This window comes from Tamandua tetradactyla, chromosome 16, assembly GCF_023851605.1.
Source record: "Tamandua tetradactyla isolate mTamTet1 chromosome 16, mTamTet1.pri, whole genome shotgun sequence".
Classification (NCBI taxonomy): Eukaryota; Metazoa; Chordata; class Mammalia; order Pilosa; family Myrmecophagidae; genus Tamandua; species Tamandua tetradactyla.
Genome location: NC_135342.1, coordinates 64,901,349 through 64,923,450, shown reverse-complemented (window position 1 = coordinate 64,923,450; position 22,102 = coordinate 64,901,349). Strand labels below are relative to the sequence as shown.

The 22,102-nt window shown below is 40.2% G+C and overlaps 1 protein-coding gene across 1 annotated transcript in view; it reads right to left on the bottom strand.

Moving 5' to 3' along the window:
- ZFHX3 (zinc finger homeobox 3) overlaps positions 1-22,102 on the bottom strand; it is a 1,060,470-nt gene that overhangs the window by 671,795 nt on the left and 366,573 nt on the right. The window lies entirely within an intron of this gene.

Here is a 22,102-nt window from a genome sequence, read left to right as displayed (position 1 = left end):
CACAGGCTTTCCTCATCAGTGCTGTACTGACACTGCTCTTATCAAAGCCACGGATGCCCTCCACTTTGCTAAATCCTGTAGTACATTCTCAGTCCTCCTTTTTCTTGGCATATCAGTAGTGAGAAATACAGTTCATCATCTCTCCTCTCTGACATTCTCTTAGTTTCCAGGAACTGCACTTTCCTGGTTTCCTCCTGCCTTACAAGTTGCTCCTTCTCAATCATCTTTGTTGACTACTCTTCCCTGCAATCCTTCCACATAGGGGTTGCAGCACTTGGTTCTTGGTCCTCTTCTCTATTTACCATCATTCCCTTGGTGACCTCATCTAGTTTCATGGCTTTAAATGTCTGAAGGACTCCTACATTTTTATCTGCAGCTCAGACCTCTCTTCCAAATTCTGGACTTAAATAATCTAATGTACTACTGCATATCATCACTGGGATTTTTAAATATACATCTGAAAACCAACTAAACTAAACTAGCTTTTCTCCTGTTAACCTGCTCTTCCTTTACCTTGACCATAAGCCTTACCTATCTCAGTTGATGGCAATGTCATCCTTACAGTTGTTCAAGACAAAAACATTGGAGTCATCCTTAATTTCTCTCTCTCTTATACCCCTCATCTAATCCATCAGAAGTCTTCTTGATCCTACTTTCCAAATGTGTACAAAATCTTACCTCTGGCCGTTTCTTACCACATTGCTGCCATCCTGACCAGAGCCCACATCATCTCTCACCTGAATTACAGAGACAGCTGTCCTGCTTCTGCCCCTGCCCCTCTGCAGTCTATTCCAACCCAGTAGCTAGATCCTGGGTTTTAGCCAGATTTAAAAGCCAAATCTTTAAAAAAATCTAGGTAGGATCAGGTTTGCCATCTGCTCAAGATTCTCTAATAGCTCCCCTGTCATTCTGGGTAAAAGCCGAAGTAACTTCTAAGGTCTTTTGGGTGATTTAAAACTTTGTCTCCCTTATTTCATTGACTATCTATTTTTCTTCCCCACACTCATTAGGTTCCAGCCACACTGGTCTCCATGATGTTTCTTTAACATTCTAGTCACACTTCCATCTTATGACGTTTGCATATGCTGTTCCCCCTGCCTGGAACATTCTACTTCCAGAAATCTACAAAGTTAAATGTATCACCTCATTTGAGTATTTGCTCAACTATCTCCCTCTCAATGTGTTTTGCCCTGACTATCCCACTTTAAACTGTAAACTGCCCCCTTGCCCAGACCTTTCAGTTCTCCTTACCCTGCTCTATTTTTGCTTTATTCCATTGTGTTTATCATCTTCTAATTTACTATGTAATGTATGGCTTTGTTCATTTTATTGTTTGTCTACCCCAGGTAGAATATAAACACCAGGGATCTATGTCTGTTTTTCTCACTGGTGTATCTCAAGAACATTTAAATATTTGTTGGAGTAAGCTGAATTCAGTTTGAATGAGGGGTATTCTGAGGGTTCAAATGATATCATATATGTAAAACTCTTAAAATAGTGCTCAATAAATGTCAGCTGACACCACCACCACCACCATCATCACAGTTGCCAAATGATAATGGTGTCTGAGCCTTTCTTGTAGTCTCTTGTAGCATAAAATATATAACAACTGAATAAATGCTGGGATATTCACCTTGTGCAATAGGAAAATCTTTAAATTTTGGTAACTTTATAGTGGTTTTTCTAATGGTCACATCCTCCTGACCATCCACGGAGTGTGATGCTGTCAGTGCTCTTTTTATAGAGAAGGAGACCCAGACCCTATGGCTACCTGGAGTGGATTAGATTCAGTTGTGTGCTGGTAGATGTTTAATAAGCAACTTTCCAGGAAAAAAGAAAAACAGCAGTAACAAAAACCCTTGATTTATAGCATTCACCAATTTCCATGGTGTAAAAACTCCCACCAAAGCTGATTTCAAGCTACCAACCTGACATCACTGAATGCAAAGTTGAGAAGAGATGTGCAGTAGCACACCATTATATAGTATTTCCACCATACAGATAAAAAGATGTAGCCTATAGAACATATATAATAGCAAAATGTAATAAGATAATTAGGAAGTTTTGAGTATTTATTCTTTTTTAAATATATTTAATTGTAAGTTGATGTAATTTAATTTTTTATAATGAGTGCATTTAACAACCTACTTGCAAAAATTCCTGAAAATTTAGCCAGTAGGAGTAGGCTTAAGCACACCATTGGTTAAATCAGACTGGACTTCTGACCCAAGCAGGGTCAGTCAGAATCCTTTCCCCACAGATACTGAGTCAGACCTCAGAGACCCAGACAGTCCTTCAGATTGCTAGACTATGAACTTGAGGTAGACAGTCATCTCACATCTTCCGTGTGGACAGGGTAGCAGAAAAGGACAGTCTGCTGAGAATGAAGGTCTACAGAAAACAAAAAAACAATAAAAACCAGGGATAAGAGGACAAGAGAAAATTCTCTCCAGGGTGCTGGTCACCTTCTACTTCCTGTTCCAGCTCTCCCTGATGCTTGGGCTCTGGGTTCCATGAGATATCCCTCTATCTTTAAAATAAATCCCCCATTGTTGCACAAGCTTGAGGTGGTTTCTGAAACTTGAAAACAAATGTCTTAAGGACATATACTTAGTTGACTTATCTGGCTGGAGTTACGTCAGTTCTGTCAGTAACATTGATTGTTTTAGGCTTTTCAGCAGGTGTGCGTGTGTGTGTGTATGAATTATTTAATGAGCGCATTTGTATAAGCTGAAAAAAATATTTCAAAATGATGTTTCAAAATGAAGTTTCCACCAGAAGAAAAAAATGAAATAGAACCTGGGTGGTAAAAAATTTGGAAGCTACTGCCTCAGTTTATATTGCCTGATGTTTCCCAAAAGGCCTTCATTTGTCAACTTTAGACATTTTTGTAGCACTTTTATGATTCTTGCCATAACTGTGCATCATCAAAATGAATGTAGTGCAGAAAAGAAATGCAATTTCTTCAATCTTCATAAAGTGTGACCTTATTTAACTGTAATCTAAGCCAAAATATCTATAAAATCACAGACTTAATATGTTAATTATGTTACTATATTTTAGAATAGGTATTAAGAGATGCTCCTCTATGTGCCACTGCAAGGAATACCCAGGACACACTCAGGGAAATGATGCTTCAGGTTAGGTCTGTCTTCTGAAGCTATCCCTGTTCTCACATGGTTTTCTCCATTTCACTTCTGCATTGCTCAAGGAGTCACACTAGTCAGAGTAGTAAATTTTCAGGGTCCATGATGGAATGAACTAATCTGCTGTTATTAAAATGAAAGCAATACATGGGAGGCATACATTTAACTAAGGGATCTGTGCTTTATTATTTGGGAAGATGTATTTGCATAGGTTAATTCAATGACATTCTTTATTAAAAAAAGAAAAACTCACATAGTGAGCAGCAGTCAATTCTACCTTTCAACTCCATGTTAATTTACTTTAGGGTTTATCTGACCTGATGATCCAAAAGATACCAGCAATAAGTTATCTATCTCATCACATGCCGGGCAAACAAGAGACCTGTCTCAGTTACTACGAATTGAATTTATTTACTCAACACTGTGTATCCAAGCCCTAAGTAGACACTGATGCTCCAGGCTGATGTTTATCTTCAAAACTTCAGCTGCTGATGACTCAGAGTTCAGCACCATCAAGACTCTTTCCAGCCCTAAGAGAAGAAAGCTCAGGAGTGTTTCCCCATGTTTTGATTTCTGTTCTGAAGTCATTTCCTCATGGCTTAGGGGAGTAGTCTCTGGACCTACAGATGCAGAGGCTACCATGATGTTCCACTGGAAAGCAATATCTGAGTGTCTAAGATCAGCCTGCCCAAGCTGAAGCAGCTCAGTCACTCTTCAGGAACCCCATGAGATGATGCTGGCGTGAGGCGCCAGTCTTTTCTGGCACATTATCAGGAAAAACTGAACACAGTGAAGGGACCAAAGCTCACCATCTTTTAGGCATTACTGAAAATCCTATGTATTCTTAAGCCACAAAATGGTATCTTGAATCTACCGAAACAAGAGTTTGGGACTAACTGATGCAGGATTGAAAAAGCGATTGCTTAAAATAACTTTTCTCTTTACATTCATCCTAAATAGTTCAAATATGGGGCTAACTGCTTTATAAGTTATCTGCAGTGGTCTTGGCCCGTCATTTCTGCATTCTGATTTTTGAGTGAGAATTAAAGATGTGGAATCTCCAGGTGATGAGATGCCAGCATTCTGAGCATTGAGTGTGAGTAGTACATTATCACCTGGCATATGTACACATTGTGTCAATTACTATTGCATCTTCATTTCGTTAGGGTTTCTCACTAACTAGCTTAGAATAAAAAAATGTGAAACCAATCATGTTTCAGCTTCCAGAGTTCATCTTATGCACTGTTTTGCTTCTTCTGCTGTATAGTGTTTAGAAAAAAATTTTATGGATTGCTGGAATATTAATTTAAAAGTCCATGAAAAAGGAAACAGTCAACCTCCACTTGAGAACTAAATCTGAATTCCAGTGCAGAAGATATACTTAATGTGAAGTGCACAATTATTGCCTCCCAGAAACAAAGACCATAATGCTTATTTCTAAAAATTATATCTTTCAAAAAAAGTCATATAAATTTTCTCTCCTTTCCAAAAAAACAATCCTACCTCCAATCAAATCAGGGATCAGAGCATTGCTAACTCCATCCCAAGTGTTTATGCTCTTCATGTAGCCCCTAATTCTTTACTTCTGGCACACGTTTATCTGCTTACACAGTACATGACAGTTTATTATCACTGTACACCTGACACTCCCCTTTGAAGCATTTGGAAACAAATAACAGATAGATCTGCCTTTCCTGGTGTGGTGGTTTGAAAGGATGTATGTCCCCTAGAAAAGCCATTTTTTAATCTAAATCCCATTTAATAAAGGCAGAATAATCCCTATTCAATACTGTATGTTTGAAACTGTAATCAGATCATCTCCCTGGAGATATGATTTAATGAAGAGTAGTTGTTAAGCTGGATTAGGTGATGACATGTCTCCACCCATTTGGGTGGGTCTTGATAAGTTTCTGGAGTCCTATAAAAGAGGAAACATTTTGGAGAATGAAAGAGATTCAGAGAGAGCAGAGCAGAACAACATAGTCACAAGAAGCAGAGTCCACCAGCCAGCGACCTTTGGAGATGAAGAAGGAAAATGTCTCCCGGGGAGCTTAATGAAACAGGAAGCCAGGAGAGGAAGCTAGCAGATGATGCCGTGTTTGCCTTGTGCCCTTCCAGATGAGAGAGAAACTGTGTGCTCACCATGTGCCCTTCCACTTGAGAGAGAAACCCTAAACTTCACTGGCCTTCTTGAACCAAGGTATCTTTCCCTGGATGCCTTTGATTGTACATTTCTATAGACTTGTTTTAATTGGGACATTTTCTCGGCCTTAGAACTGTAAACTAGCAACTTATTAAATTCCCCTTTTTAAAAGCCATTCCGTTTCTGGTATATTGCATTCCGGCAGCTAGCAAACTAGAACACCTGGTCATTGGTAAAAATCCCAATAACAACAAAGTACCTAATTTTGCCATTAAAAACAAATAACCACATTGTCTTGTATGTGCATGCAGTGAGAGCCATGGAGCTTGCAGTGGTCACCTCAAAGCATTAACACCACTAAGCAAAAATCTATTTTGCCAAAGCATCCTACGGGAAGAAATACCACCAGTAACACACATGGCAGGGGACACCAGGAAATGACATCTGCCTGAGAAAGTGTGATCCTGACAGGGGAAACTGCGTGTGGGAAAATGATAGCAAATTTCCCACAGAAAACAAAAACCAATAACCTTTGTTATCAAAACAGCATTTTCTGTCTTTGAAGAGTGGGAGAGTTGAACAAGTATACCTGTGGGTTTCCAAGTGTTTCCTACATAACCGTAAGGCCTTGTAGAAATGTGTTTCATACACCTGTCTCTGCATCTGAGCTGGAGCGTAAATGAGTTTGCGAATGTCTGGAATTCTATTTTATATTGTTATCAGGTGAAAATGATTTTATGCCTTCACTTATGTGTCCCCTCCACCCCAACCGACCTTTTTTGTAAAAGCCCCAACCCCGAATATTTCCAAACTCCCTTGTTGCTGCAACTGCACTTCCTTTTTGTATTTTCCTTCTTCTTCTTCTTTTTTTTTTTCCACAAGGCCTCTGGCCTTACACTGCTGTTTATCACCTAAGGCAAACTCTCTCTCTCACTCCTTTTCCCTCTCTGTTTCTTTAAATCTCTTAACCACAAAGCAGCATGTGAGCAACACCGTGGGTCAAGATATCAAAAGAGGGAACTTTTATAGGTTTCCTCGATAACATGGGCAATAAAAGGAGAAGGGAGCACAAGCAGAATTACTGACCTTATTTGATGCTGTGCAGTAAAGAGAGACGGCGCCTCGGCCGTCTGTGCGCGGGTCTGGGCCATCGGGTGTGTAAAGGGGAAGCCCTGCATCAGCACTCAACCTGGGTTTTCCTACACTCCTATGCCAGTGCTTTCCAAGTGTTATCAGCAAATAATACCCAAATAGACAGAAGGTTACTGACTACATTAGACTCACTGCAGTAAGAAATGCTTCTTGATGCCCATTATACACAGACAAACTGTTTTGTTCCACACATTCACATATATGAATGAATATAAGTAGGAATTTGTAGACCCTACCTGGACATCTATGCTCTGAAAGATCTTGCTAATCAGTTCTGCCTGTAGCTACAAACTATATATTTCTGTGATTGATATTGGTGTGATATTTTTGGAGCTCATTGCCATACTCTTTAATATAGACATGTTGTATTTAAACCAAATACACTTTTTCCTAGACCTGGCACAGCTGCTGGCTTGCATGTGCTTTGGGCCCAAGAGGAAAATGGCTTCAACAGCCTTTAGGAATAACTGCTTCCAAAATGATCTGGTTTTGATAATGGATGGTGATGATGGTAGCAGAACATGGTACATGTAATTAATACTACCAAACTGTATGCTTGAAAATAGTTAAAATGGGACATTTTGAGTTGTATATATGTTACTACAATAAGACAACAGCAGCAACAACAAACACTTGGGCTAGTTGAATTCCGAGATGAGTATAAATGAAACAGAACATTTCTGTTTTGCCTATGGAATTCTTCTTTTTTTTTTTTAAATAATTAAGTCTACTTTTATAATCTACTTTCAGGGAAGATATGATTTCTCTCTTAATGAGAAACCCCAGAAAGGAGGCAACTGATTTTTGCTTTGGATCCTCCAAATCCTGAAATCCTATTGCTTTGTCTCAGCAAAATTTCCTAAGAGGACAGATCCTGCCCTTGTCTTCCCACTTAACAGAGAAAACAGACAAAACATTTCACCATCAGTGGAGAAGAAAGAACTTTTTTTTTTCCTCCAGAGAAAATTCCATTTTTCCGAATCGCAAAAACTCAGACACTTCCTCTTCGAAATATTTGTTTGCCACCTGCTCTTTCCCCCATAAAAAAGATACCATATGAAAATCATCCTATCACCCACCTCTGTTACTGTTTCCTAGATCAAATATTGTAGCTGTTGATAAACATATACCTTGATTGCAACCAGGGCTGTGATCGAACCCAAGATCATGAGCCCCAGATTTGTACATTTCCAGAGCGAGCTACATGCAGAACTCATAGAGGTGCTGGCTGAAGCTCCATTGACATTGGTGTTGAGCTGAGCTGGGCCGAACCATGCACAGAAGGAGCTGTGGGTATGCGCTCCTCTGCTTATGCAGGAAGGTGGTGGGTTGTGGAGCCAAACAAAAGAGATGCTCCTTTGGAAAAGATGGTGACATTTATCTGAAAGACCATGTTTCTCCTGATCTTCCCAGAAATGACAGTGCTGCCCCCTGTCCACTGGGCAGGAGTCATCCAAAAGCCCCCCAAAGCCCAGCCCAGGGCCTCATTCTCCACCTGTCCATCTGCATTCTGGAACACATTCCCATCTCTGTGAGACCTGACATCCTCCTGTACCCCCCATAAAATATTAAAAACACATGAAATAGACAAAGAGGAACCTCAAATGCATATTGCTCAGTGAAAGAAGTCAGTCTGAAAAGGCCACATACTGTGTGATTCCAACTATACTGCATCATCCCGGATATAGAGAGAGGAAAAAGATCAGAGATTTCTAGGGGTTTGGGGAGGGGCATGGAGGAATGACTAGGTACAGCATGAGGACTTTTCTGGCAGTGTAACTATTCTGTATGATACTGTAATGACAGATCCATGACATTATGCATTTGTCAAAACCCATAGAGCTGTACAACACAAAGAGTGAACCCTAATGCGAACTATGGACTTAAGTTACTAATGATGTATCAATATTCCTTTGTCAGTTGAACAAATGTACCAGGCTAATGGAAGATGTTAATAAAAGGGTGAATTCTGTGTGTGCGCGCATGGGGTGGGGGGGGGTGGTATATGAAAATTCTAGATATTTTCTGTTTGATTTTTCGGTAAACTTAAAACTGCACTAAAAAATAAAGTCCATTATAAGAAAAAAAATCACATAAATAGAAATCTAATCCTTCTATTTATTTAGTAGACCAAATAAAGGCTATGGCGATGCCCTCTGATCTAGTAGAGAGTGAGCCTGAGGGCCAGCTCCTGCCACCCTCCGTTTTCTATACAGGGGGCACTTTGAGCATGGAGCAGCTCAGTCGAGCTGTAACACAAACACTGGCACGCGTTCCCCATTCCTCCCTCTGCCTCCCCTCTCAGGCCGCTCTTCTGTTTGGTGGCTATTTTAGCTTAATGTGGTGACATTACAGTTTCTTGAGTGAGGTCAAATCCTGAGCATGGATGCAGGGCACGCTTTGCTCCCCCACCCCCACCCTTTGCGTGGCAGGAGCTAGTGAAGGCAAATGATCACTGCTTGTTGTCAGACCAGAAGATGCCAGATGTGGGGCCAAGCATGAGCTGCGTGGTGGTGTGCCACATGTGTGGGGTGCATCCAGGGTGGACTGTACTGTGGGGATGACAGTGTAACCTGAGCTTGTGTCAATCAGCAGATCAGCAGTGGGGATTTTTTTTTTTTTTCAATCCAGCATCCTCAGTTTCATACAACAGAGCTGAATGGCCTGGCACCTGCCCATTGTGACCACTTGAATTGGTGGAGTTTATATGTCAAGACTGAATGAGATGGCTCTCTACAAAGCAGAGACATCTGCTCAGAGTATAATATCTAATTTTTCAGTGTCACAAACAAGACCTGAAATATTTTAATGTTTTTATGATTATGAGTTGTAAAATTGGTAACATAAAATTATTGCATACCCTCATTTGTTTATTAGAAATACCTGGATTTAAGAGGAGACTGCATAGGGTTGCCAGACTTATCAAACAAAAATACAGGGTACCCGGATATATTTTAATTTCACATAAACCACAAATAACTTTTTGGTATAAGTATGACACAAATATTGCACAGGATATACTTATACTTAAAAAAATTTATGCATTGTTTATCTGAAATTCAAATATAACTCGGCACCCTGTACTGTAAATGGGAACCCTAAATCAGCAGTGTGCGTGTGTGTGTGTGTGTGTGTGTGTGTGTGTGTGTGTGTGTGTGTGTGTGGGGAGGAGGGGGTGGGGGCATGTCATTTCACTTTGTTGAATAAATTTGGAGAGAAATGCATTCCTGACCCCTGGTTCTTTGCTTGGGTAGACTTATGGCTACCGGAGAGACAATCAGACCATCAAATGAGCTTTGTAGTTTTAGCCGTATATCTCCAGGTGCCTGGGGACCACTGAAGGGAAGAAGGGTTCTGAAGGCGATACTGAATTACCACGTTAGGAAGCAGCTCAGCTTGGGCAGGTATGTTTTTCAACCCAGCTCTAACAGAGCGTGTACAGGTGATTAACATTCCTCTGCTGAGGTTTATGACTTCATTAGAATATTTCTCATCATAATTGAATAGGTAAAAACACCTGGCTATTAAATACAAGCCTATCCCTCAGGATGACCAGATTATCACTTGAATTTAAAATCTTTCTGAATTTTTAATAGTGCATAACAAATACGATTATTTATGCACTTTCTTCCAATACTCCACTTGTCAGGCCTACAATTATTTGCAGCACCTTCTGTTTTGATTGGAGGGATTAAAATCGAGCCAAGCTGCTCTTTAGATATTCCTCCCCCCCCCCATCTAAAATGCTTAGCCAACAAGTCCCCCTTTTCCTTGTGACCTGGATAAAGGCTTCCAGAATCCTTTTGGGGCACCGGCAGGCCAGCTCTGCGTCATATAGAAACCTCTGATAATTAGCAGTGGGAAAATGTAAGGAGCAGTGGTGTAAAGGGAGCAGCTGAGAATTCATAAAGCTGGCTGATGAGAAAGTCAAGTGGAGGCCTGCCTGGCCAAAACCTCTTCAATAGATCTGTAGTCTGGACTTGAACCCTGCCCTCTCACCTCAGGGTCTGATATTTCTTTTTCTTTTTTTTTTTTCTCCTCTGCCCAAATCCCCTGCCCCCACCTTCTCTTCTCCTCCCAGCTTCTCTATCAAGCAGTGATATACTCAGGCTGACTTTGAATAAATGTGAGTGACCCCCATCTACCCACCCCCACTTCCCTGAGCTCTCTGCTGGTGATGGGGGTGGGGGAGTAGGGGGGGAGAGGGGGAGGGAGAGGGGATGAGGGGGAGAGAGAAAGAGAGAGAGAGAGGGAGAGAGAGAAACACAAGAGAGGAGGGAAAGGAGAGAGGGAGATAGAGGGGAAAGGAGGGTCCCCGACTTCCTCAGAGGTAATTAAAAGGACTGTTTTCAAGGTTGCATGGTCAAAAGACAATTCGGCCCTAATGAAGCATCGATCGACTGGCACTAAGGTAGAAAGGAGCTGACATTCATTCAAAGGTACCTTTAACTGCTGTAAGACACTGCACCGGGAATTATTCCTTCTCTGCTGTCATTGCCTAAGACCTGAGTTAGGAAAAAAAAAAAGGGGAGTTTGTTTTAAATGTATTTGATTTCTGCATTGCCACAAATGTGCGTCGGGCTTTGTTTTGTTTTCGTTTTTGTTTTTTTACTATAATGCATCAGGGCATATTCTGTTTGGTTGTAAGGAGGGTGCCCCTCCCCCTGAGGTTAAATTTTCTTCATTAGTCACGTTTAAAAGCCCACCAATCAGGCCTGCTGGCCCGGAATTCATGAGGTCCGGGATGGAAAAGCAGGGGCTCACCAGGGCAGGCAGGGCACCGCTGTCTGCATGGAAACCCAAATCGGGTTCATTCCATGGGGTTGGCTGCCATCTACTTTGTGCTGGTGTTTGCTCTTTTAGGGCAAAAACAAAAACCTCAGGGGAAAGAGGAGCTGGGGAATGAGGACAGATCACGGAGGGGATGTTGAGGATATGTGATGGGGACTGAGGGAGGAAAGGACGGAGTGAGTGCTTTGGAGTACAGGCAGGGGCTGGAGTGCTCACTTCATCGAGAAATGCCAGGCAGAGAGCCTGGTCCAGGTGTGAGAGGGACGAGAGCTGGCCTCATCTCCCAGGCTCTCCTGGGGGGCTGACCGGAGCCTGGCTTTCTGGACGTTTCCTCTGGGCTCCCTGGCTGTGGACATGGTTTCTGGTTTTTCTCACTACCCCTAAACATGTTTGAATTTGGAGAAGAGCTGTAGGATCATAAAACGATATGAAAATGCTAGTTGTGCTAAGTAAATTAGGGGTGGACCACGGGAGAGGAGAGGCAATGTCGGTTCCAAAGCAATGTTCCCGGGAGAGGTTTTGCCCACAGCCCAAGAGGCCCCACATTCAACAATAGCAGGTCCCTTCAGAGCGCGAAGCACAAAGGGCATTTGCTCTGCTTCAGTCCCCACAATGAGGTCCTTCGGAAGCTGAACAGAGTCACTTTCTCCCCCCTGCTAAAAAGAAGAGAGGGGGAAAGAATTATCTTGTACACCCCCGTATAGACATGCAAGGTACAATAAACTGAAGAAAAGGGGCCATTTGACAGGACATTTCAAATCACTGGCTCTTTCTCACATTTTCTTTCTTGCTTTCTTTTTTTCCTCTCAGAATTTATCGTTGTTTTTTGATTTTGCTCTTAATTTCGGTTTGGTTTTGGAGGGAGGGGGTGGCAGGATATATTATTTAACTTGATAAACAGCCTCGCCGCCTCCCTCCCCCTGCCTCTCTCTCCTATTTATTCATTTGTGTTTACATTTCTAAGACACCCCTTTAGCTGAAGGAGGACACTTCCCACATATTGCAGTATTGGCCATTAATGCAAAAGGATAATTTATTGGATGCACAGCCTCTGAAGTTGAATTTTTAAAAGAAAAATTGGTGCCCAGTTTTACTAGGTTTGCTGCTATTCATATGTATTTGGTTTGTACTTTTCTCCCCTTTATCTTTGAAACAGTTCATAACATTCGATTTATCAATTTGATGCTATTTCATTACAGGTCTTTTTTTTTGTTTTTTTTTTAAGCCAAAGAACAGGTCAGGAAACAGAGGCAGAAATTGTGTGGAACGCCTGGTGACACTAAAAAAAAAAAAAAAAAGTTTTTCCCTAAAAATGGCTAAACTGTAGCCCAGCAGATCCTATCTGCATTAATTTGGCCGAACAACAAGATATTGCAGGGGACAAACTCTGAATAAAGCAGTTCCGAGTTCCCAGAATTGGCACAGCTCAGCCTAAACAATGGCTGCTTCCTATTCACCTTAACCCAGCTTTTCAAAAGAACATCCCCAGAAACACAAAGCATCAGCGGGAAATGGCAATTTTATGAATCCTAATCAATCAAAGGGCTTATTAACTCAATGTGAAGCCAGATTAAAATCTTTAATTATAAATCGTGCTAAAAGGAAAAACAAAATGTACTTATGGAACATTGAAAATTCCGGATATTAACATAGTTGCTATTATCTCTTGCAATATTAAATTCCCCCTCCTTTTTCCCCCAACAACCTCACCTTTTTCTATTACTAAAGAACAGGGCTAGAGAACCAAAATCATTTTTTTCCCTCTCGATTTATTAAAATGTGTTCTTTTGCTCCCCCTGTATAGCCAATAGGTTGCTGGGAAGCTGTGCTGGTGGGTTGGAGGAAGGGGTATGAGAAATCCCATTACTGAACCCCGGGTGTCTAGGGTTTCAGTGTGATGCTGGGGGATAGTTTGGGTAGCTGTTTATTAAGGGGGCAGAGTTGGTGTTATAAGGTTGGTGGGTTTTTTTTCTTTTGGGGAATGGGGGGAGGACAGCAATCAGATGTGGGGCGTTTTCGCTAATGACAGTGGCATGCATGTCTGTGCAAGTGCCAGTGATTGGCAGGAGTGGAGATTGCCAGCCACAGGAAGGGCCCGGGCTTTAAACCACCGTGTGAGAAAAGGCTCTGGGTGCTGCTTGCTGCTGTTACTCCTTCTTCCTCTTCTTCTTTTTTTTATCAGGCAGACATTTGGGAAATGACCACAGCAAATTTAATCACAGTTGGGGGGTGAGGGGGGAGGGAGGGAGAGTAGAGAATGTGATTCACATGTTTTATTTATTTGTTCAGAGTCATGGCCATCCTATTGTGTGTCCCTCATTCTGTCATTTCAGGCCCCTCCGACCCACCCCCTACCCCTGTCCCCATTGTTAATGTAAGAGACAGGGAAAACAACCACATTTTATAATAATAACATACCCAACACTGCAAAAGCAGAAACCTCATCTTGAGAGGGGTCCTTTCCTTATATTGAAATGATTAAAAAAAAAATCTTTCCATCCTAATGACAATGTAGGATGGAGAGATTTGTTCTTTGTGTAAAAATTCAGTGATCTGCATGGTTAGGGTACATGCCCCCATTCCGCACCCCCCACCCCCCACCCCGGCACATCAGCTATTATACTGTTCTATTTTTATATTTGCAGAGCAAGCCCCATGTTACCAAATTGGCTTTAAATGAAAAATAGAAAAGAAAGAAAGAAAGAAATCTGTGTGATGTGTTATGTACAATCAAAGCTAATAAAAGAAAGTAATGCCCAGATTTAAATTAAATCCTACTTCATTCTTTTTGTTTAAAGTTCAGACTTTCTTCCACTCAGTCCCTCTTCTGAAGCATTCCCTTCTTTGGCTTTATTTCTTTAGTTCTAGTAGCAAGAAGCCGTTGTACCAACATCAGGTCCCTTAGGATCCCTGGCACTTTCCTTCCTAATCTTAGGACTGGGTTTCATCCATGGACACAGGAGACAGCAGAAGGTGGGAGAGAAGGGGAGAAATCGCTCTTGCTGACAATTTTGATAGTGAATTGGGTTTCATTTTCATAATACAAGGTTGACTTCGTGCCTTATTGAAACCTGCATGAAGAAAGGGACTTGTCACTGATGGATACTAACCAAGACTGCCTTGGTGGCTTGCCTGGCTCTGTCCTGGCTCAGCATGTCCTTTGAATGCTCATAGTCATTTCCACACCATAGTCTCGTAGCTACTACTATTTCTAAAGTGCAAGAAAAATTGCTTTGGAACTTCTGACTAGAGACAATGACCCACGTTACTTTAAAATCATTTACAAACATCTTTTTATGCTTTGAGCAAATAAAGACAGAACAAAATGCTGCTTTAGTATTTGAAAACTTGCAGACTCTTACTTTGGTGGCCAGCCTTATAACCATACCTACATGTTCCTCACAGGAATCCAATTTTTTTCTGTTAGCATGTAACATTTTTATTTAAGTCCATCTCTCCTTGCTTTTATACCTTATGGACTGAGAATTTTGGAGTTATCTACATGCATAAATATAGTGAGAGAACAAAGAGTGAGCAAAAGATCCTAAATCAGTTTTCACAGCTCAAGTGCACACAGAATCCATTTTGGCAAAAAGCACACAAATTCTCAGAATTCCTCTAAATCCTTAAATGCCATAGGGCTGTGATATTCCTTTGAAGATGAGCATTGGACCTAATAAACCGAATACTGGAGGCACGGATCTTGTTCTCTTTAGTTCTTGCAACAGCTTTTCACTAAATTCAAAAAAGACCTTTTGTGTTGAACTGGGTTTTCATTTCATTGCTTTTAAATGTGTTAAGCTTGACTTTTGACACTTCGGGTGTTTAGTTTTTTTGTTTGTTTGTTTGTTTGTTTAAGTACAATTATATAATAAATATCTGTGCTTTCAAAGAGGAAGATGTTAATCTGTTGTTAATGCCAGTATGCAAAGAATAAAATGTACTTCAATCTTTTGTTATAAATACGTACCTTTTCTAAACGCGATCTTTAAGCAACTACTAGTATAAACTATTTTTGAAACAACACACAAAAACATTGTATATACAATGCATCAACTCTACTCTGCTGGAAGGTGTAAACATAATAGAAAAAAATGATTAATAGAGCCAAGAAAGAGAGATAACATATACATAATTATGTAAATAAAATGTGCTTTTGAATAGCTATTTAAACAAATTAGACATCAAATGATAAAAAGCAGTAGTAAACTACAATTATCTTTCAAAAATAACACTCTTTAACTCTTTTTTTCCCATTGATTTACATTTCCAGCTTGCTTCAGTAAATGAAAAAAATCTTAGTGGAAAGGGCTCTCATCAGCCAAAAAATGAAAACAGGTATTTTCTTTAAAAAAACACACATATACAACAAAATAAAACTGTATTACTATTTAGTTACTTCTCAGAAACTACAAAAGAGACATTCAGAAATTGCTCAAAAGGTGTTGCTTTGAAATTAAATTTTCTTTTGATATACTTTTTCCCCCTTGTAAGTATTCAGGAATAATCATTCTCATAGATGAGAAGTACGAGTCTCAATCTAATATAAATGGTTTAAGGAAAATGGTTTTAAACTTATTTCAAAAAGAAATATTAGCTTGAAATCATTAAGAAAAACGACATTATCATTAGGAAATGGAATATAATTTTTTAATATTTTAATCTACTTATTTTAAAGTATTTCAAGTACATTTAAAAATATTTTTCTTATATATATATTTATACACATTACATTTCTTTTTACTTGGGCCTTATTATAGGTTTATATATATTTTTAATGTCTTGGGAAAAAACACAGTCCTGATAGAAAATATTTACATTTTTCTATTGTCTTTAGTTTTGCTTTAAATCCAAATAGGAATGTTAAAACGGTTTAAAGGGTTATTTTAGCACTCTGCAGGGAATCTTCTTTTTAAAAGTATTCAGGCCTTTCTAACGATTTCTCACATCAGTATTATATTGTTGGTTTTCTTCTGAAAAATACTCTTTTTAAAGAACCTTATAATTTAAATTTATTTTCTATGCATATGGTTTTGACAAAATCCCAATCCAAACACAGAAAATGCCCTGTGTCTTCAACATTACAAAGCTAATATTTATAGGCCAGCTTAAATCTGGGGAGAAAATATTCACTGAAACTCTGGGCAGCTTCCCTGGCTCCCCAGACCCCCTGGCTCAGCCGAGCTCTACATCTGATATACAGACTGATTCCCACCCCCTACCCCCATCAAAATTACATGAGAGGCAAAGAGCTGGGCTCTAAGACTCCAGACAAACTGGGCGGTTCTCCTCACTGCTCCTGTCTTTCCTCAGTGACAGACTCTGTGTTTAGATAAAACAATTTATCTTTATCATTTTCAAGCTGGTCAGATGAGCAAGGGGGTGGGAGGTGCCAAAGGGTGGAGGGGTGAGGGAAAAGGTGATTGTTTCACTTGTTGTCAGAGGGCATTGATCAGCCCTTCTGTCCTCTGGTCTCTGAGGTGAGGCCACGTCCCCCAGGGGCACTTTGGGGCTGGGCCGTGTCAGTGCAAAGCTGTATTGAGTCATGACCCAAATGACTGCTCATTGAGGGAAACGGGTATTGGCGTCCAAATCATTCTAAGACACCCTCAGTAACACTTAAACAAGTCCACTCCGTTAATGTCAGGTCACAGGGGACACATTTAGCCCCCTCTGCTGACCATTAGACCCTTTGATGGAGTGGACGATAAACTTGATGGGACAAGCTGGACCCCATTCTTGAGCCTGCCTATGTTGACAGCAGGCCCAGTAAGGGGCTGCCTTTCGGTGGAGGCATGGCCTCCCTGTGGTCAGGTCCTCCAGGGATTCTGCCCCTTTTATACCAAACTGGATAAAATATAACTGAAGCTAGTTTTAATGTTCAGTGTCAAAGGGAGAAAAACTAGCTACCGTGATCCTTCCCCAAATTTTTCAGCAATGAGGATAAAGTGCTCAGGCTCTCTCTACCATTTTGTAATTTTTATTTCTTGCTTTGATTTTTCTCTTTCTTCCAAGCACCGCTGATATAGTGCAGGTATTCTGAAATCCATTTGTTATACCTTTTGTGGCAAAGAACAAAAAGAATTCCTTATTGTTTCTCGGGGAAGTGGTGAAGAATTCAACAAAAATTCACTCCAATGTGATCACAACATTTTCAAGGCAGTATTCTGGAAGGAAACTATTTTATTTTGTATTACCAAGCATCAAATATATTTGGGGGTAGGGGTGGGGAAGGGGGAGTGGGAAGCTAAAGCTAATTGCATTTCCCAGCGATGGGAGCATTAGCCTAAAACAAACTTGAGCTGGAAAATGAATCTAAAGCACAAACTAACAAAAACCAGGTCTTTGTTAACATTCAAATGGTGAATTAATAATCATTATTGCTACTATTTAAACAAATTACACCTAAATCTTCTGTTACACGAGAGATTGCTACTGTTTACTTTTTCTGCTTTCCCACCAGCAAAAAGGCCTCCGGTTTGACAGAGTAGATTTTCTGGTATTACAATGCTTTTATCCTAGTTTTAACACCTTGTCTATATTTCTCCTGAGAATTAACTGATATTGCATTAGAAGGGAAAATGAGAGGGAATTTTTAAGTGGCCCCAGTCGAAAACTGAAATCCAACAGAAATCCTCCATTCTGTGAATACTACTGGTTATTAAGTGCACGATTAGCCAAAAAATGTTAGTACAAATGGGTGAACTAATTTGACAAAATTATGCATCTCTTTTGTCTTTAAAGTAAAAATCTAATTAAGAAGATAATCTATTTAGTGGACTATTCACTACCCTTGTGATAAATAAGGAAGCAGCTGTAGAATATGCTTAACCAAGGGTGAGGGAGGTGGAGCCAGTGTCAGGTTCTCATTGTCTACTTCACATTATCCGAACCTGAGAGACTTTTACAGACTTCATCCGCTTTGTCTTCTGGTGCAGTTTGGAACCTTTCTAGCTTGCTAAAATTCAGAATTTGTTCTTCTAAAAGGAGTCACTTTATCAAACCAGGCTGGTGACGTCTCATTTTCACATCTAAGTGCTGTTTCATTCCAAAGAAATTGAAGAAATTAAAACACACACCCACACCCTGCTTTATCATATCCTGTTACTGAAGCTTGAAAGTAAGGTGTGTAGTTTCAGAGTTTATTCTGGGTTTATATTTTTGGTATGCTTTTTGGAACAGGTTTTATAGTAACTCATTTTCTTTCAAGGTACCACTGATAATTGTGTGTACAGGATATGTACACAACTATCACTGTCATTTACTAGCTCCATCTTGATGTTTTATGCTGGGAGAATATAAATAATCCCAGAATAGATATTCTGGTGAGTACATGTGTGTGTGCGAGACAGCGAGAGAGAGAGAGAGAGAGAGAGAGAGAGAGAGAGAGAGAGAGAGCGAGCAAGAGAGAGACATGATCTTGCACATTTGCTGTTTTACTCATCTCATCTGAATAGGCTTCAAACTAGAGCCCTGACTCAAGTAATAAATTGCATTGATCTGTTATTTATAATGGGGTAATCTTAAGTTTTTAGTGGGACGAGATACCAAAGGGAAATTACATCATTGCCAGTAAACTTCTTTCTCCACCCTGCTTTCGGTAATTTTTCCCACCTCTTCCTTTCGATTTGCAAGACCAAGCAAGTGCACAATTAAGAGAAATATATATCTATTATGTTCTATAAACATTTTAGCACCTAATAAGTATGCCATTAGTAACTCAAAAATTAGTCATGAAAATATTACTTACTAATATTCAGAAAGGATCGTGCTCTCCTGATCCAAATAAAAATTTCCCGTGCAGAGGTTGAAAATACATAGGACATGGAGCCACTAAATTAATAAAATCAGCTTGACTTTTAAAACAATTAGAAATTGCAATGCCATATTTGTACTCACATTTCCCCACCATAACTAGTATTCCAGCTGAAAAATCAGTAGAGTTGGGAGGGGTTCTACACAACCACAAAATCTTAGATATTTTCTGAGAACCAGGAGACCAAATTTTCTCTGAACTCTGTTCCCTGAGGACCTGAATATAAATGAGGGAAGAAAGCCATTTTGTCCAGTAGCAAAAGAACATTTGATACTTGCCTATTGTGCTGCACTTAAATAGCTTTATATATATATATATATATATATATATATATATAAGCAAGTTTTCCTGATCTAGACTGATCCTTCTGCCTATAAGATTCTTGGAAAAATAACACACCAGTCAATGTGTACTTCTGAAAGCAGCTAATTCTGACTTTAATTCTCTTTTCTTAGACCTAAGTCTCCTCCTCATGATCTCCATTTACATCCACAGCCCAAGTATTCCAGGGAAACCTGAGTCTTCAAGCACCTTTTGTTACATATTGCCTGCTCTGCTAACTGTCCTCATCATACTGGCTGTGAATCACATCCAAGGTATGGCACATGGAATGTATTTTATCCATTTGCCTGCCCCATGAAAAACCAAACATGGACATTTGCCCAAAACAAAACAATGTTTCCAAATGTTTTATATTTCTACCTTCCCAGGTAGAATTTTCTAAGAAGTCTTTGAACTTCTTTCCCTGCCCCCCTCAAATTCCTGGCTAATGAAAATTAATCCTTATTTGTGTGTGTGTGTGTTTTTTTTCAATTTTGTTTTGATTTTCACCTAAATCTCAACACATTTTAAACCAGCTTATTGAGATTCCCTCTTTGTGTCTTTCTAATCCATGTCCTGAATCATCTAGTGGTTCCTTTACAACCAATGACGTCACTAGGAACTTCTCCGAAAGCATCAAACGCTGTCATCAGGAGCTCTAGCTCATATGCTTTTATGTGTGACAGCACCCCCACCCCCATTTAAAGGGAACCAAGGAGTCCAGAACCAGGTCTCTAACCCATCCTTTTTCAAACAGTCTTTTGTGTCTGTGATGAAAGTGATGAAAACCTGGCATATCGGAGCCATTTGCTAATACAGCCAAAACCAAGTGGTCACTACAATGTCACTTGCAATGACTTCACTATGTTTATCTGGAAGTTAATAGATTGCAATCTATTCTGCACAGACTGGTCGTGTTAATTGGTTTGTGATGGCTTAATGGCAACCTAACGTCTAGAGCAAACCTGAAGACGAGATAGTGACAAGGCGTCTAGAAATGAGGATCTTGCCTGGCTAGTGGGAGACGAGATCCCTAGGTCTGTCACCACGTGTAGGGTAGGGAAGGAGGGGTTTTTGCTGCTTCTAAGAGTAGACCTGGGACTTCCCCAACATAGAGCATTTAAGGAGAGCTGGATTTTCTTTTTCTTTTCACGTGCTTCATCATCTGGTCACTGAAATACTTAATGTGGGTTTTCAGAAAAACTAGGGCAGATGATCAGAAGTGATAAATGGGGGCCTGCATTTCACACAGTTGTTTATAACAAACTACATCTGAACTGCTGCACTGGGATCATAGTACCAAGGGGGGAAATGTATGCAGGCAACAGGGAGTTAAGTAAATAATTTTTTTTCTTTTCTTTGTCGATGTGTTTAGCTCTCTTCCTGCCAAGACTCATCTCACTCTGCTATCTTGTGAGAGACACATATGGTGCAGTGAAATTGCCATCCAAGAAAGCATGTCCCAGCCTGTTGAGACATCATCAAATAAGATTAAAGCAAAGTAAAAATAAAAAGATAGAACAATTTTTTTTCTTTTCCTTGTACAGAACGTCTGATAAAAGCCATGGAGGTACTTGAATTGCTTCTAAAGGTTTTGCAGCCATTTCTTTCCTTTGGACGGTTAAGAAGAAACCCAGGAATAACAAGACAATATCATCTTTCCTTTCTCCAAGGTAGTGAAAAAAATGTGCTTCATAATAAACCGAATGTATATGAATAAAATACAATACTGCCATCGGCACTTTTGAGGCAAATAGCACTTAAACTTGCTGTACATAGACAGACCTGAGTCTTTGCTTCCCTTACTTCTCTCTGGATTCTATAAATTAAAACCTTTTGTAGCAGCATAAAATAAAATAAACTTCTTTCCCGGAGCCTGCCCATGGCGAAAAATAAAATAAAATAAACTTTTATATTTTATATTGGTTGTTATGCTAAAGATTCTTTTTCTGGCAAAGTATTTCTGTCTTACTTCTCAGACCTCATTTTAGGAAGGACTAAGTTTCATCCTCACCTAACCGGGGTTCATTTTTCTCTCCTATTGTTCACACTCAGGAGATGTGGCACGTATGTAAAGGTTACACCTGTCCTTACCAGCATCCCCTGGAGAAGCCTGCCAGGGCCATTGCTTGCCTGAGAAACCAGGCCTCTTTCACTCTCACCAGTGTGCACTTTGGGCCTACCATCCAACCAGCCAGGACATTATAAGTGTGTCTGCCCTTCACCTGAGTGTCCCTTGTACCTGGCACTACCCTGAGGGTGTAGTTATAACCTGGCCCAATTAACACCCCCCACCCCGACCCTAGAAGGCAGTGTCTCTTATACCCAGACTTCCCCTGGGCAGAGACTGACAGTTATATCAAACTTCTTCTATTCACTTTGACTTTAAGAACCTGCTGGCTCTGGACACATTCAGGATGGGGGTAGGAAGAAGGCAAATCCACATGCCAGTCTCTTGAGTCTCTTTGCTAGAATATGCAAGGCAGTTCTTATTTTTAAAGGGACTTTCTTCCCTTCCCCTCTCCTAGTGAGATTTCAGGAAGTATTGTCAATTCTAAAGGATACAATTGGAAGGTAAGTAACACCAAGCTTCACATCAGAAGGGGGCCCAGAGCTAGGCTTTGAAATCAAAATAAAAATTTTTAAGTGACTGGAGAGGGAGCATAGCAGGAACTGAAAGACAAACATGCCTCTTTCTTAAATGTGGACACACTGTATTCTGTGATATGAAGT